The sequence below is a fragment of the Brachyhypopomus gauderio genome, chromosome 19 (assembly GCF_052324685.1).
Source record: "Brachyhypopomus gauderio isolate BG-103 chromosome 19, BGAUD_0.2, whole genome shotgun sequence".
In the NCBI taxonomy this organism is placed as follows: Eukaryota; Metazoa; Chordata; class Actinopteri; order Gymnotiformes; family Hypopomidae; genus Brachyhypopomus; species Brachyhypopomus gauderio.
In genome coordinates this window covers 5,523,603-5,538,840 of record NC_135229.1, presented here as the reverse complement: position 1 = coordinate 5,538,840, position 15,238 = coordinate 5,523,603, and the positions used below count along the sequence as shown (strand labels likewise).

The 15,238-nt window shown below is 46.8% G+C and overlaps 1 protein-coding gene across 2 annotated transcripts in view; it reads left to right on the top strand.

Annotated features, from left to right (window-relative positions):
* Positions 1 to 15,238, top strand: part of tnk2b (tyrosine kinase, non-receptor, 2b) — a 38,071-nt gene that overhangs the window by 2,469 nt on the left and 20,364 nt on the right. Inside the window, exons 1-2 of one of the 2 annotated variants that reach the window (XM_076981505.1) lie at positions 1,186 to 1,200; positions 6,301 to 6,500. The gene's annotated coding sequence lies outside the window, so the exon portion shown is untranslated. Of the gene's footprint in view, positions 1 to 1,185; positions 1,201 to 6,300; positions 6,501 to 15,238 lie in introns of those variants that run through there. The other variant, XM_076981503.1, reaches the window with a different exon arrangement.

Sequence of the window (15,238 nt, the reverse complement as noted above, 5' to 3'; positions counted from 1 at the left end):
TCATTGTTTTATCAAGAACAGTTTGTCTTGGCTTTTCTGACAGGCTTCACATCCATCACACTTAAAAAAAAGTTTTGCATCAGTCTTTTTAAATTGTAACACTAAACCTGCAACTTTGTTTACATTTACGGCATTTAGCTGATGCTCCTATCTGGAGCAGCTTACAAAAGTGCTTCGTCATCTACCTTTAGAACGCTTCCCAGCCAGTACAATGGGTTAGAGTCCAGGATGCCTTTGAGCTGGGATAGTGCTAGATACACCAGTCAGTGTTGATACATACAAAGAATATTAGAAATGATGCATAAACACAATAGCAAAGCAACACTTAAGTGCTATGAGTGTTCAATTAAACAATATCCCATGCACACTACAGGAAATCTAGCTTTCTAGTTCACGATAAAAGATCAGTGCTTGGGGTTCTTGCTGAGTTATGATCAATATTGTGTCGTGCGTAACAGCCCCTAAGGCTAAGGCATTTGTTAATGTTAATATTTAGTCTGCAGTAACTTTGGTGACCAACATGCTGCTGCAATGACCTCATTCAGTGATGAAAGACATTACCGTACACAGACGTGATTCAGTCCTGGTGCTTGGGGTGTAATGTTTAGATTTTGAGCTCTTAAACTGCCTTTTTTTCTCTCTCCTCCTCCACAGTACAGCCCACATGACCTGATGGGCCTAGACATGTGTGATTTATTTCGTTTTATGGCAAGACATCAGTGCATTCTCCGTTTGTTTAGCTAAGAGCCGTGGATAATCGCCAACCGTTTTGTCCAGGCATATTACAACCCTATCGGTCAACACCCAGTATTCAAACACTTTATCGACGTCATATGATTCATTATTTGTTATTCTGTGAAATCTTTAATTTACACGTGAGAGGGAAACATTTTAAAAATCTTTTGATGTTGAGTAATATTCTTAATGTATGCTGATGGGGATTGTTGAGGTTGAGGTTTACTGCAATATATGCAATAGGACCTATTTGAAGGTAATAATTATGGTTACTTAATAATTACTAAGGTTACTTAATAATTATGAGGTCACTTAATAATTATGAGGTCACATTGTGCAACTGAATTGTTGCTTGTGGTTGAGGCTTTTGTCAGGTGACAGGAGGGCGGGTTGAAGTCAGCAGTTGTGTTACTGTGAAACGGTGGTCTTGAAGACGGTGAAGAGAGTGGACATGATTCCCTCGAGGTGGGTGATGTGACCCACTTAATCAAATGTACACACACACACACACACACACACACACAGTGCCTTCAGTAACAGGAGCCCTTTTTGTCAGAGCTTATGTTGAGAGGCCTATAAGAATATCTTAGTACTGGTTTCCTACACAAATATCTCAACCTGACTTCTCCCTCCTCATTACAGTATGGTTGCATTTTGGCCTGGAAGTCAGTTATTGGTAGTCTACTCCCACAACACAACCATTACCCAGAGTCCTAGAGGAAATGCCGCATTTATTTGTGATGGGGTAAAAAGTGGTCTTTGTCTGGCTCAGGGTTGAATAGGGTGGTGTTTCTGCACTTGTGGTTTCTTACCGTAGGTGGGTGTATGGGGGCGGAGTGAATTGGCCTGATTCAGTAGCTGGCGCCAGGAAGCATTCCAAAACCTCCTGATGACCAGTGACCAATCAGAGGCCCCGCCCACTGACCATTCACCAGTGGTGGCCCCTCCCAACCACACCACTGTGTGCCTGCTGTGTCATGAATGACATCACGGACGCTGATAGAGAGACCGAGGTCTGTTCACTTGCGGTTTTGTTATCAGTTGCATTAAAACGAATTAACTCTTGAACAGATGAAACAATCAAGGTACACATTATTACACTGCAATTTAATACAATTTCTGGTCAGCATGTTTTTCAATTGTCCACATTAGGCACAGACACACATTACTCAAATGGTTCAAGTCTCACTTTCGTTTTCCCTGTTACACAAAGCTCTCTGGTGCGTGCACACACTGTCATGGCTGGCTAGGCATTTGGCAAATAACTAAGACACCACACACACTTTTAAATTTAGTTTAGCCTGGACTGGTGTGTTGATGTATCTTACGACCTAACCAAATAAGATCACTGTTTACATGGCCCACAGTAAATTGTCATTGACATTAAGATTCAGACGAGCGAGAGAGTTAGAATTATTAAAATGTAGTGCCATCTCTTTTTCATCATAGTTTTTCTGTGTTACATTTATAAAAGTACATCACCTTCTAGAAGTTATTTGTTTGTGGCTGTGTTTTCATGCTGATTCAAAATATGTGTTAAGACAAAACCACACACACACACACACACAAGTCCCCAGATTCACTATAGAGATGACAAAAGTGCTAAACAACGGTTTTGTACGCGTCAGTCAAACTGGAATTGTGACTGATTCATTGTGGAGCGGCGTATCAGCATTTCTTCAGCTAGCCAGGCATTGCTGACCTCACAAACCCATTTAAAAGTTGTTTAACATCTTTGAAAGATCTCTGAAAACAATAGAGGTGGGCTCGTGCAGTCAGTGCCCCGTTGTTGCTGGAATAGAGGAGGCTTAATGGACATCAGAGGAACTGCTGAGGAAACTCTGGTCAGCACAGTCATTCCACAGATGGACCTCTCGGGAGTGGGTATCCCAGGAGCGTCAGGAGGTGTTGAGGTTTTAGTCTGACATCAGTAAATAAGAAATTTAACGCCCCACCCCCGCCCCACATAAAAACTTTACCTCATAATGAGAACACGAGCCACTCCCTTTGGGCTCAGAAATCAGCAGCTGGAAACTTCAACACGACCCGGCTGTGTTTGCTCATCATGAAACTTCTCTCCGTCCTCCCTGTCCGTCCGCTAGGCTAAGCGCTCGCCGTGCGTGATGTTGGAGGAGTTACTTTAAGGAAAGGCCTGGTTGGAGTTGTGGTTGAGTGGAGGGGTGAACCCCTGAAGGAGACCAAGTCAGGCAGTAGTTAGCAGCAACTACAAGTTTGTGTTTTAAACGTTGGCCTTAATCATATTTACTTATGATTATTGGATCATGTGGATGTTGGGTCATGGGATTACTCACAGAGCGTTTGTTATTGGCCCCTAAGGGCATTCAAACAATTCAAACAAGGGCAGTTCATCCAGAATGCCTGAGATCAGGAATTTTACATCTTTGTTATTTACATAACACCATTGGGATTTGTTAGAGGTATAATTAGCATGTAATATATTTATGTATATATATATATTGCATGTATATGTTTGCATGGATTGCTGATCATCAAACAAAATAGAGTTTTGTTCATCCCTCAAGTAATGGAAGTTGTGGTTGTGGGATATGAATGTACAGTAGTGATTCATGGACACTGACAGACATGGTTTTAAAGATTCTTTAATTAACATCATACACAACACACTTCACTGCTGAACACTGGTTGTAGGTGCAGAACAAATGTATTAAATGTATTTAACTTTTAAAATGTATCTCAATACAGATTATAATTTACCCATATTTTGGTTAAAGTGAGAAACTTTGAAAATTTGACTTTGGAAACTTTTTGGATTATGTCCCAGATTAGCTTCAGCAAATTTATTGGCATGTTTTCTGTAATCTAGGGCTGGACCCAAATATATTATTATTTGGATATTCTAGGGCTTGTGCCCTTTCTAGATGTCGGCTTTAAATAAAGGCGAACTGCAAAATACATTTTGTCAGTACATTCTTGTACTACATTTATTCTTTTTAATTACACTGTTAAAATGTTGAAATGTACACCACCTGACATCCCTCTCACTCAATACTGCTATGTTCACGTTGGCCGTTTTAAAGGAAAGGCAAAACTCTGAAGAGCTCAGCTGTTTGGGAACAGTCTAAATTACATTAATTAAAGACACAGACAATACACTTGCAACCTGCAGTCCCTCTAGAACAGTCAGAGCTGAGTGTTTATTAGCAGTTATTAGCACTGGTTCACAACAAAACAAAACAAAAAAGCTTGTCTTTGAATTTCAGTTTCAAAATGCTTTTTAGTTACCTAAGGGGAGTGACCAAACCATGTGCTATTAGGTCACCAAGCACCAGGTATTTCACAGTGAAGAGGACTAACATTGTCAATACTTTTCGCTAGTTAGCTAAAGCTAAAGTGGTTTTTTTCATGGTATCAGCTCATGTTAAAGTTAATTATGGATAAATCATCCCTCAATAACCTAAATAGCTTATAAAATCTCCATCTCATGTCCATTTGTATCAGAAATAAGCATGTATGTTCCTGTTTTGAACAACTTGGGTGGGGGACAGGGTCTGAAGGAAGGGTGGTGAATGTGTGTAATGGGAGGGGTGGGGGTTGGGCCTGGCACGTTTTATAGTGTGCTAAAGTGCACTGCTTTAATACACCTGAGAAGGAAAAAATCTAGATGGTTGAGATGGTCCGAAGAGAAATGATCATTGCCTGAGGTGATAACTTCCTCCCAGAATATCAACTGCATGTTAAGGTCTTTAGAAACACTCCATATCACCTTCAAACAAACGTATTGCAAGAGAGTTTTACTGACCTATGAGGATAATGCTTTGCAGTTTCATTGCTCAAGCACGAAAGGCCTGAGTCCAGTAGCTGCCATATCTTCTATTTGCATACAGGGAAGTGTCTCAAGCTTCCACTGGGTTTCTCCATTTGAACTCCTGTACAGTTGGCAGGTTAGATGTCCACATGACTTTCTGAAGGACCTATGGATGGGCCTGCATGGAGAGCAGAAGAATGAAGAATGTGGCTCATTATGTAGCTAATCAAGAAGAGAGAGAACTTCTGTGCATGAGCAATGCACAGAAGAACCAGAAATCCTGGTAACTGGGATTCCAGGGAGTGTGCTTTGGTTCTTGGGCTGCAGGTGCTGTTGTCATTACCCGCCGGTGACCACACGCTCTTGGCCAAATGGCACAGCCCCGTGTTATTGTCAGTTGGGTCATCAGTGTGTATGGAGGCATTTCAAGAGCTGAAGACACTGTGGGAAACACTCAAGAGATGCTTAGGTAGTCAGCTTGGAGAGATGTATGGAGAAAGCACCTGTCTGTTTCTTGTATCTATGGAAAGACTGTATGTAGGTGTTGAACAGGAGTGCTTGACAGTCAAATGGGGCAGTCATGGCCTGGCGGTTAGGGAACTGGTCTTGTGACCGGAGGGTTGTGGGTTCGATTCCCAGACAGGCCATGACTGAGGTGCCCTTGAGCAAGGCACCTAACCCCAACTGCTCCCCGGGCGCCGGGCTAGGGCTGCCCACCGCTCTGGGCACGTGTGATCCACAGCCCCCTAGTAATCACTAGTGTGTGTGTTTGTGTGTTCTGACTGCACAGATGGGTTAAAAGCGGAGGACAAATTTCGATTGGGGTGTAAAAATCACAATTGACAAAATATGGCACATTTCATTTCATTTCAAATGGGAATCGGACGTCTTGAGACTTGTGCCACTGCTGTTTTCTTCTTGTCAGCACTGTAGTGGCTAGAAAAGTGGGCGGCACCTTCCTGTCCTGCATCTTAGTAGATGAAGGGTCACGTGTGACGCCTCTACTGTCTTCAAAAGGAGGAGGACAGATAAAATTGTGGTCTAGCACGTGGCATAAATTTTAAATTGACATGGTTTTAAAAATTCTTGTATCACAACCCTTGACTCGACTGCTGTAGACAGAGAATATATGTAATCTACAAAACGAACACATTTTTTCATTTTCTTGTACCATTAGGGTGGACAACTGGAGGTATAGATCGTTTAAAAGGGGATGTGTTTATTGGTTAGTACCTGCAGAGTTAGCTGTAGTAGTTAGTAAAGTGGAGGTTTTGTTTAAATTGTACATACCCGTGTCTCCGATTGTGTCTGCAGCGCTGTGCTGTGAGTCGAAGGACGCATGTTGGGGATAACGGGAGATACATTTAAACACATTTCACGCCGTTCATGGGACGGTGAAACTGGTCAATCTGGAGCAGGGGGTCTGTCGGTTATCTTTGTATTTACATAGATAATTAGAAATATATAGAAAAACATGAAAATGAATGGAATAGCTGCTTGAGTTTATTTCCACGAGCTTTACATTACAGTAAGAAGCCCAGGCCGATCCTGGGTTTTGCCTGTACGTTTGTCGGTTTTTATATATATACACGAGATCAGAAAGACACACACAAGCTGTTTAACATCAAGTCTGCTCCCCTAAGTGATACACATAAACAGGGTTGAGAGGTGGTCAACAGGAAGCCCTGTTTTCTTCAGTCTTATGTCAGTGTTTCGGCCTTTAATCTCTTTTGTGTGTGTGTGTGTGTGTGTGTGTGTGTGTGTGTGTGTGTGTGTAGATGTCGCTGTGGTTCTGGTCTCTGATGGATCACGCAGGGCCCGTATGATGGCACGATCAACACCGGAGGACCCATGAACCTGTGCACATGTGAAATCTCCACTCTGCCCCCCCCCTTTCCCTCCCCCCCCCACACACACACATTCAACCGTGCCCACCCACTGAAGTTAACGGCAACCTCCAGGCCGGGCCACACTGCTGGTAAGGATATGTTTGCTTCATGGTTTAAACGATTTATGTTCATGCTTGTGCCCCAAACAGAATCTGAAATTTATTCCGATACGTTTTTTTCTTCTCTTCGGGGCATCAAAAGAAAGAAAATCACATTTTAAGGGTGCGTTCACTTCCTGTTTACGTGTCATTTAGGGGAGCTTGGCACTGGTGACATTTTGGACTCTAGGACGGGTTTGAAACGCACGCTTCATTTACAGTAGTAAGAAAACCGAAATATAGGCTTCTATTATGTCGTTGGACAAGGGCACACAGGAGCGTGTGTCTGGGAGTGTGCACATGTGCGAGCTTGTGTGTGTGAGCACGTTTGTTCGTTCAGGTATGCCTCACACACACATACCGTGCGGTTCTTTCACGCTGTCTCATCCATCTCTAGTCCCTGGGGTATCACAGTTTGGAAGCTGAAATGCAGACCAAAGGTGAACGGTCCGGATCTCGTAACCATAGTGCCTGCAGCGTCGTTATTCGAGCCTGTGAGCCTCTCCTGCCTCGCGCAGGCCGGGGCATGGACCGGGCCGTCAGCAACTGTAGCTGCTCCAACGCTGTTCCGTGATGAAACCCAGCCATTCTGTAGTGAGTGCTGCCCGTTATCGAAGACGCCAGTGGGGACTGTGGTTTGGGTGGCACACACAACTACACACTCACACACACACACCACACACTGGTTGGCTTTTAATTTCCTTGATTGATTACTTCTGAGTGATAGTTCCCCCCCCCAAAGTGCTTAACAAAATCTGCAGGTTTTGGTTATTTTTACACTGGGTTAAGCTGTGTGTGTGTGTGTGTGTGTGTGTGTGTGTGTGTGTGTGTGTGTGTGTGTGTGTGTGTGTGTGTGTGTGTGTGTGTGTGTGTGTATCTCTCTGCGTCCCCAGCTCAGAAGTGTAGGGAAACACAAACAGGTGTGTGCTCAGGAAAGCGCGGCGAACGTTCTCTTAAGTGTCCGTTACGGAAGTGATCCTATATTGGGGCTAACGGCTCTGTGCACATCAGCAGTCCTGGTATTCTCTGTTCAACTGCTCCATAATTAGAGCAGGCGGATTACCAGCTCGGTTAGATTTTTCGATCTGGAGATGCGAGGGTTGAGCCGCAGTCCGGCTTAAACATGCCGTTGCGTGTTGGAGCCCGTGTTTACGGTGTGTTTGCAGCAGAGAGCGTGCGACGCGTTCTTCCTACGCCGTGCACGCCGTGGCCGCCTCGCGCCTGACGCTGGCTCGGCGGTGTTGGGCCCGCCCTGCGGGAGGGGGCGGGTCGTGGCCGAGGGTAGGTTTAACGAGGGCGGCTTAAAGCGGAAGGCCGCGTAGTTCCTGTTGGGGGAAGTGGGTAGTTCCTATTTTGGTGTGTGTGTGTGTGTGTGTGTGTGTGTGTGTGTGTGTGTGTGTGTGTGTGTTTGAGCTCTTGGTCAGAAATAGAACTGAGCGTGCTTTTTGTGGAGTGGCATTGCAAGTGCCTGGAGGAGCTACAGGGCCAAAGCTTATGTACCCCACATAGAGGTACGAGGGGGGAGCTGAGGTGGGGGGAGGGGAGGGGGGCTGTTAATTTACCCCCTCTGGCACTTCTGCCTCTTGTTTCTTTCCTTCAATCAGTGAAAAATATTTTTTTACGCCTTTTATTGTAACCTTTTGATTTGGCATGACATATTAAGATCCAGGTGTGTATAACTGGTCCCAGTGTTATCACACATTGACTCAAGTTCTCATGTCCTCACATGAAAAGGATCTTTTGGACTGGTGCACTGGTTACTATCTGTGATCTACTTTTGACCTTCAGAAGTTAGAGAGGATTACGATTTTAACTTTGCTCAGCTTCTTTTTGTCAAAGTCCGAGTTTGCTTTGCTAGATTAAATGGTGCCAGTTCGAACCCCCCACGCAAATGCTGCTTACGAATCAAAGCAGTGAGGGGTAGCGTGTGGTCAGCAGTGCATGTTGGAGAGGCTTGAACTTCACTGAGTTTGATTGAGCCACCACTGATGTGCTGGAGCAACAGATATAATGTTTAAGGAATAAAATTAGTCATAAGTATCACCATCTCTGGTAAAAGTTAAAAGTGGGAAGAATCTGGTAAAATATCAAGCAGCATTATTATAGAACTACTGTATCTAGCACTAAAGTCATCTCGTTGAGAATTTTGGTAATGTTAATAATGTGCAATTCAAAGTTTTTTGCAACATGACACTTGTGTTCATTGAAAACTTTAACATATAACCCAATAAATCACTCAGCACAGTTTCTCTGATCATGTTGGCATTGACTTGGGCTCCCATGGCCCCCACCAACAGTGTTATTCCCCCATCCAACTCCACCCCCACCCACCGGGAGCGTTTAGGTCGTGGTGCTTGTAGTGTGGCTAGCTAGTCCAGGGCCGAGGCTTCCACGCACAAACTCGGAGCTGGACCTTAACGCCCAGTTCGCACGCGGTAGGGGGTTGAGCTTCCACTCTGCACTTTCAGGCCGTGGTTCTCCTCAGGAGGAAGCGATTGAGAATGTCTGGGAGATGTGTCTGGAGATAAGGTGTCGGGCAGGGTCATCCGCCCCTCACCGCCTACGCGCCTGTGTCTCGTAGGGTTTGGGTTTGGTTGGTTGGTTTTTTGGCGTTTTTATCTTTAAGTTGCTGATGCCTTGTGCAGGGAAGTCTTGTCTCACGCCTTTTATCACGTGTTCTGATTTTATTTTCCCAAAGGAGACTGTGAGTTGTAAACAAACAAGGTCACAGGTCGTTCAAGGGTTGAGGTTGTCGACTCTGCAGAGAGCACGTCTGGTCATATCCGGGTCATACGCACATGTGCACACGCTAACACACACACACACACACACACACACACACACACACACACACACACACACACACACACTCATTACCTTAAGCCTGCATTGTAATGTGCGTATGACAGCCACCCACACAGTTGAAAATCCACTTGCGACAGCTGCTGACATGTTCTTGCGAACTTTGTTGCCCTCACAAGAACATGTTGGACATTTTGTAATCGTTCTGGGTCCTGTAAGAATTTTACAGCTGTGAGACTCCCAGCACGCAGTTAAGTCCAACAGTAACTTGTGCAGCGTTGGCGTATCCATATAGACGTGGTCCAGACCAGCAGTAACAGCAAAAGAACACCTCTACCACATCCTGGAGCTCATGTCCCTGGCTATGTCACTCATCCCTGCACGTGGAGCATTTTGAAGAGGGCTTTAGCCCTGCTGTGTTTCCTCTTTTCCCTCTCAGTGATGCCTCTCCCTCTCTCTCTCCCCCCTGAAAAGTTGTTCACCTCACTTCCCAGTAGCTGTCGAAATGTCCACCTTACCAGTCCTCAGGGGAGTGTGTTACTCAACTCATGTGAGGTAACTGTTTTAATGTGGTTTAATAAATCTGTCAGCTGACCTCATTCATACTGGTGTGCTCTTTTTTCTGAGAGAGAGAGAGAGAGAGAGAGAGAGAGAGAGAGAGAGAGAGGAAGTGGCAGAGCTCTCACTGAGTTCCAAACTTCTGCTGGCTGACTGGAATGTGAAGTTGTGCTGAGTGGCGCCACCTGTCTGTGAGAGAGAGAGACACACATTTAAACAAGACCCAGAGTTCAGAAACTCGGTCTCAGGACTTTTTACTTGTGACTTTGTTGTATTTCAGTGGGAATGCAAATTGTTTTCTTTTACAGATCCAGTAGGTGTTATCGTATAGTTATAAATCTATCTGGTAGCCAGGTCTTTTCTAGAAGTTTCTTTCTGCTGATACCTCCCCCAATATCCATTCAGGTTGCCCCCAAAACACACACACACACACACACAAACACACACACACATTTCCTTTGAAAAGTTCTTACTCTCTCATATAGTAAAACACATTTCCTATAGCTCTGCTGCCCCCTGTGGTCAACGGTTGAACTGCGCTAACGTCATGGCGGTTGGTGTCTCTGACAGCTGTGTTCTGGTGATGAAGTATAGTGGGGTAGGTGGAGGGGAGTGACGTGTGTGTTTTGTGAAGGTCAGGCATGCGTGATGGAGTGTGTACATGTGCATGAGTTATCAGTCTGCTCTGAGAAAGATAGGGAAAACGTGAAGTGGCCTCTTACTCCGTGTGTGAGACACACACACACACACACACACACACACACACACACACACACACACACACACACACACACACACACACACAATGGTGGTGTAATCCTGGTTCTGTTTTTTTTTCCAGAATGTGAACATTCCTCTGGAAGGTTTTACCATTACAGCCCCTCAGGGTTGATCTCGTAGGGGGTCTTGGCTGCTTTGGTCGTCTTGATGGGCAACAAAAAGACGTTGAACTACACTTTTAGTTGTATAAATTGAATAGGGTTACGATGCATCATAAACACGCAGGTTTGGATTATGTGAATATAAAGAACACCTGTGGGCTTCTGGGTTGGTTAAACTCAGCTAGGGTGACGGCGTTTTAACTCTCATGATGTAATCCGTCAGGTTCTTTCCCCGTGAATGTAGGTTCAGTTTCCTTCCGCAGTATTAATAGATGAGAAATGTGATGGCACGGTTTGTAAGACACCTGGACAAGTCCTAAAAATACTTGCATAGGTAGTGACATCATTTAACACGTGTAATGGTGTAACCCGTAACCCGAACCTTCTCTTTACCATATACTCCTGTGGGCCTGCTGCAAAAAATGCTCCCATCCCGTAGTACTAGGGGCCTCCTCATTGACACACAGTGGAAACACTCGCGTTATTGGGAGTGGGATGATAGCAAGTCACACCAGGGACACGCCGTCCTTTTGTGTAGACCAGGGACACGCTGTCCTTGTGTGTCCCCACACTGCACATTGCCTCATCTCCTCTCCTGAAGTCCACCTGTTTGTGCACAATATGTTACACACACACACACACATGTGTGCGCGCACACACACACACACAGGAACCCCAATCCATGGCGCCAGCATAGCTCACGTGTCAGCCTGGGGCTTCCTAGAAAGATGCCACAAGATCAGGAGATTAGTGTGTATACTTGTACACACACACACACACACACACACACACACACACACACACACACACACACTGTGTCTATGTTCGTCCTTTATTCTTGACCCACACTCCCTTAGCTATGCTTGAAAGCGTCCACAAAGCTTTCTGGGAAGTCTGGATTACAGGGCATGTCTGTGTAGGCCATCGCCCCTCTTGATTTTATGGTTGATGTGGAATGGTGACGTGGGGACGGATTTCAGCAGATAATGTATATTAGAGCCACCGAGGAGAAGCTGGATTAAGCAGTATGAGTGCTCTGTGGATTAACATGTCCTCGTTTTGGATTTGGATTTTGGCCACCGCAAGGAACTGGTTTTTGTATTCATTCATCTAACCGGACTAGATCAAACTAACTGGATCAAAAAGTCCGGTTAGTTCTCCGTTGGTTCTTTTAGTTATTTCCTTGTGCGAAAACTCCAGATACACGTGCAATCTCATTCAGACAAGAAACATGGTTTTACTGATCAAAACGCAGAATCTCTGATCGTGTCTGGTTCCATTGAACCACTCAGTCACTCTTTACATTTTACTGAAAAGCAGAGGTTTCCACTAAAAACTGTCACACAACGAATAACTCAATAACTACTCAATATTCTTCGATTGCTCAACCCCTGCGCTCGCAGGTCGGATCGGTGTTCTGGACTCCTTTCCTCCCGACTCCGTGTGCTGGGCCTGGGTGGCGTACGGTGGCGTCACTGTTTGGCCGGAGGTCGCGCGGTATCGTGTGTTCTGCGTGGGTGTCGGCCGGCCACCTTGGTGCCCACACGAGAGCCCGTTTAACTCGCCTGGACTCATCCGCAAACATTTTGCATTCTTTGCAAATCTGCGCGTGGTGGCCTTCCTCCCTATACGGATATTGGGAGGGCTGGAGAGAGCGTAGGGGGGACAGAGAGGACCGAAGAGGACATGAGGACTCGAGGATCCGCCCGCCGCTGGCGCCTGTCCGCGGCGCGTCCGTCCGCCGGGTGTATTCGGTGCGGCCCGTCCCACGTTTACAGTAGTCACAAGGGACGGTCGTCCCGTGGGCGAGGACTAGACCTTCTCTGTTTGTCTTCTGTCCCGCTGTCCGGTGTGTGGGGGTATGGAGTCACCAGGGCATTAATGTGATGGGGGGGGTGCGTAGGTGTCCTGTCTGTCCCCGCGTTCCCCTGCGAGCGCTGCCGATACTCCCAGCAGCCTCACGTATGCAACCTGATGGCAGTGACTGATTCGGGGATAAGCCGGGCTTAGAGCGCACACCGCGTCACCGAGGTGCCAGACCTGCACTGACCGCATTCTTCCTTTAGACTTGAGTGGCTCATTGTCTCGGGATCGCTCTACTCTCTCTCTCTCGTGTGTGTGTGTGTGTGTGTGTGTGTGTGTGCCTCTGCGCTCAACCAGCTTTGCTGCCTCTGGAAATCTGCTTACTGAACTATATGTTACGGGTCGGAAAAAAAACCCAAAGAAACCCCCGTCATTAAGAAAGGGGGCGTGCTCTGGCGCTGCAAATGTAAATCCCATTTGTGTGTGTGTGTGTGTGTGTGTCGGTGTGTAAGCGGCCGTGCGCGATATCGTATAGCTCCCTCCCGCGGCTCACGCCGCCCGGCCCTCGTCACCGGCGGCCGCCTTTACGGTCCGATGGGACCTGACGGACCCGTTAAGGGGATTTTTGTCTGTGCTGTTGAAATGTAACCCACTCGCTCTGTGGTTCTGAAACCCCCCCCAATTCTGGAATGGTTCGACCCGTCACGCCCGTTTACCCTCAGAGCAGCATCAGGTGTGGGAGGCTGTAACCATGGTGACCAGCGGTTGACGTCGTTGTGTTTGTTTCGTATCTGTTGCTGATGTTCATATGGTTTTGAAATAATCGGTCCGTGCTGTCAATGGGCTTCCGGACTAACCTCGGCACCAGCGACCCGGCTCTAGAAACGTAATATTTAACGTGGCCACCGCAGACGACCAAGGTGACCTCAGAGGCACTAAAAATATATTTTATTAGCTATCCGTATAAATAGAAAAGTATTGGGGAAAAATCCCTTCTGTGATGCTTTGCCTCTGTGTCAGCATGTTTTGAATTTTGCTTTTTTGCGGGGTTTCTGTTCCAAGCCCTGGTGAGTTTCTGACCTTAGTAGTGAGGTCTCGTGACTGAACCGTTCAGCTGAGGGGAATATAAGCACCTGGAACCCACCTGCAAACTCGGGACCTTCTGTAGTGTCACACGGTTTCTGAACCCACAGCCTCTCTATAGCCAGACAGAAAAGACACTTTGTCACTCTAGGGTAATAGAGATCTACCTCAATGTAAATATATAAGTTGTGCACGTGTGTGTGTGTGTGTGTGAAATCTGGCACCAAGAGAATATCCTCTAACAGTAGGTGGGGAGGGGGTGTTCCAGTCAAGTGGGATTTAATACCACTGCTGCTAATGTTTTGACCATCAGTGAAGTGATGAACAGGTTGGATTTGCATTTGTAGAATTGTTGACCTAGTGGGACGAGGGAATGTAGGAACACCGGGACACCACACACACACACACACACACACACACACACACACACACACACACACACACACACACATCCCCCCCCCCCCCCCACACACACACCCTCACACACCCTCACACACATCCCCCCCCCCACACACACACACACACACACACACACACACACACCCCCCCCCCCCCACACACACACACACACCCCCTCCCCCCCACACACACACACACACACACACACCCCCCCCCCCACCACACACACACACACCCCTCCCCCCCACACACACACACCCCTCACACACCCTCACACACATCCCCCCCCCCTACACACACACACCCCCCCCCCCCCCCACACACACACACACACACACACAACACACACACACACACACATCCCCCCCCCCACACACACACACACACACACACATCCCCCCCCCCCCCCCCCCCCCACACACACACACACACCACACACACACACACACACACACACACACCCCTCCTCAACAGGGTTTTCAGCTTCTAAGTAGACGGGCTGATGCTGTTTACTTGTGCTGCAGAGAGAGAACTGCCAAAAAGTTGTTTCTTTTTCTCTAATTAAGCCTTAAGAGAGAGAGAGATGGAGAGAGAGAGAGAGAGAGAGATGGAGAGAGAGAGAGAGAGAGAGATGGAGAGAGAGAGGGTAAGAGAGACATGGTGAGAGATGAGTAATCAGAGGGAATGGATTACCCACACCCCTCCTCTCTCTCTCTCTCTCTCTCTCTTAATCCATCTGTCCAGATGTCTACTTGGTGGAGCTCCCAGATGGCCCCTCTGTGTATTTGTCTGTCTCTCTCTCTCTCTCTCTCTAGCTCTCTGTCTCTCTCTCTCTCTCTCTCCCTCCTCACTGGATTAAGTCCTCTTCATTAGCAAGAGCTTCTGTGGTCCATTACTCCTCCCCCTGCGTTCTGATTGGTCAGCAGCACGGTGTCTGCTGCTCACTGGCGAGGCTGGTTGACGCGGCAGCAGCCGTGTCGTCGGGGGCGGACCGCTCACCACAGCGGCAGACACCAGCAGCACAGATGCCGGGAAGGAAGGACAAGAAAACAACAAACAACAACAAACCCAGAGATAGAAGGAGAACTGGGCAGATTAAAAACCATGACAACGGTAGCATGGGATTAGCGCTCTCTTGGTATTGTGTGAGCAATCAGTAGTACATTAAAAAAAAGACATCCTAGCGTCCGAGCACAGCTGTGT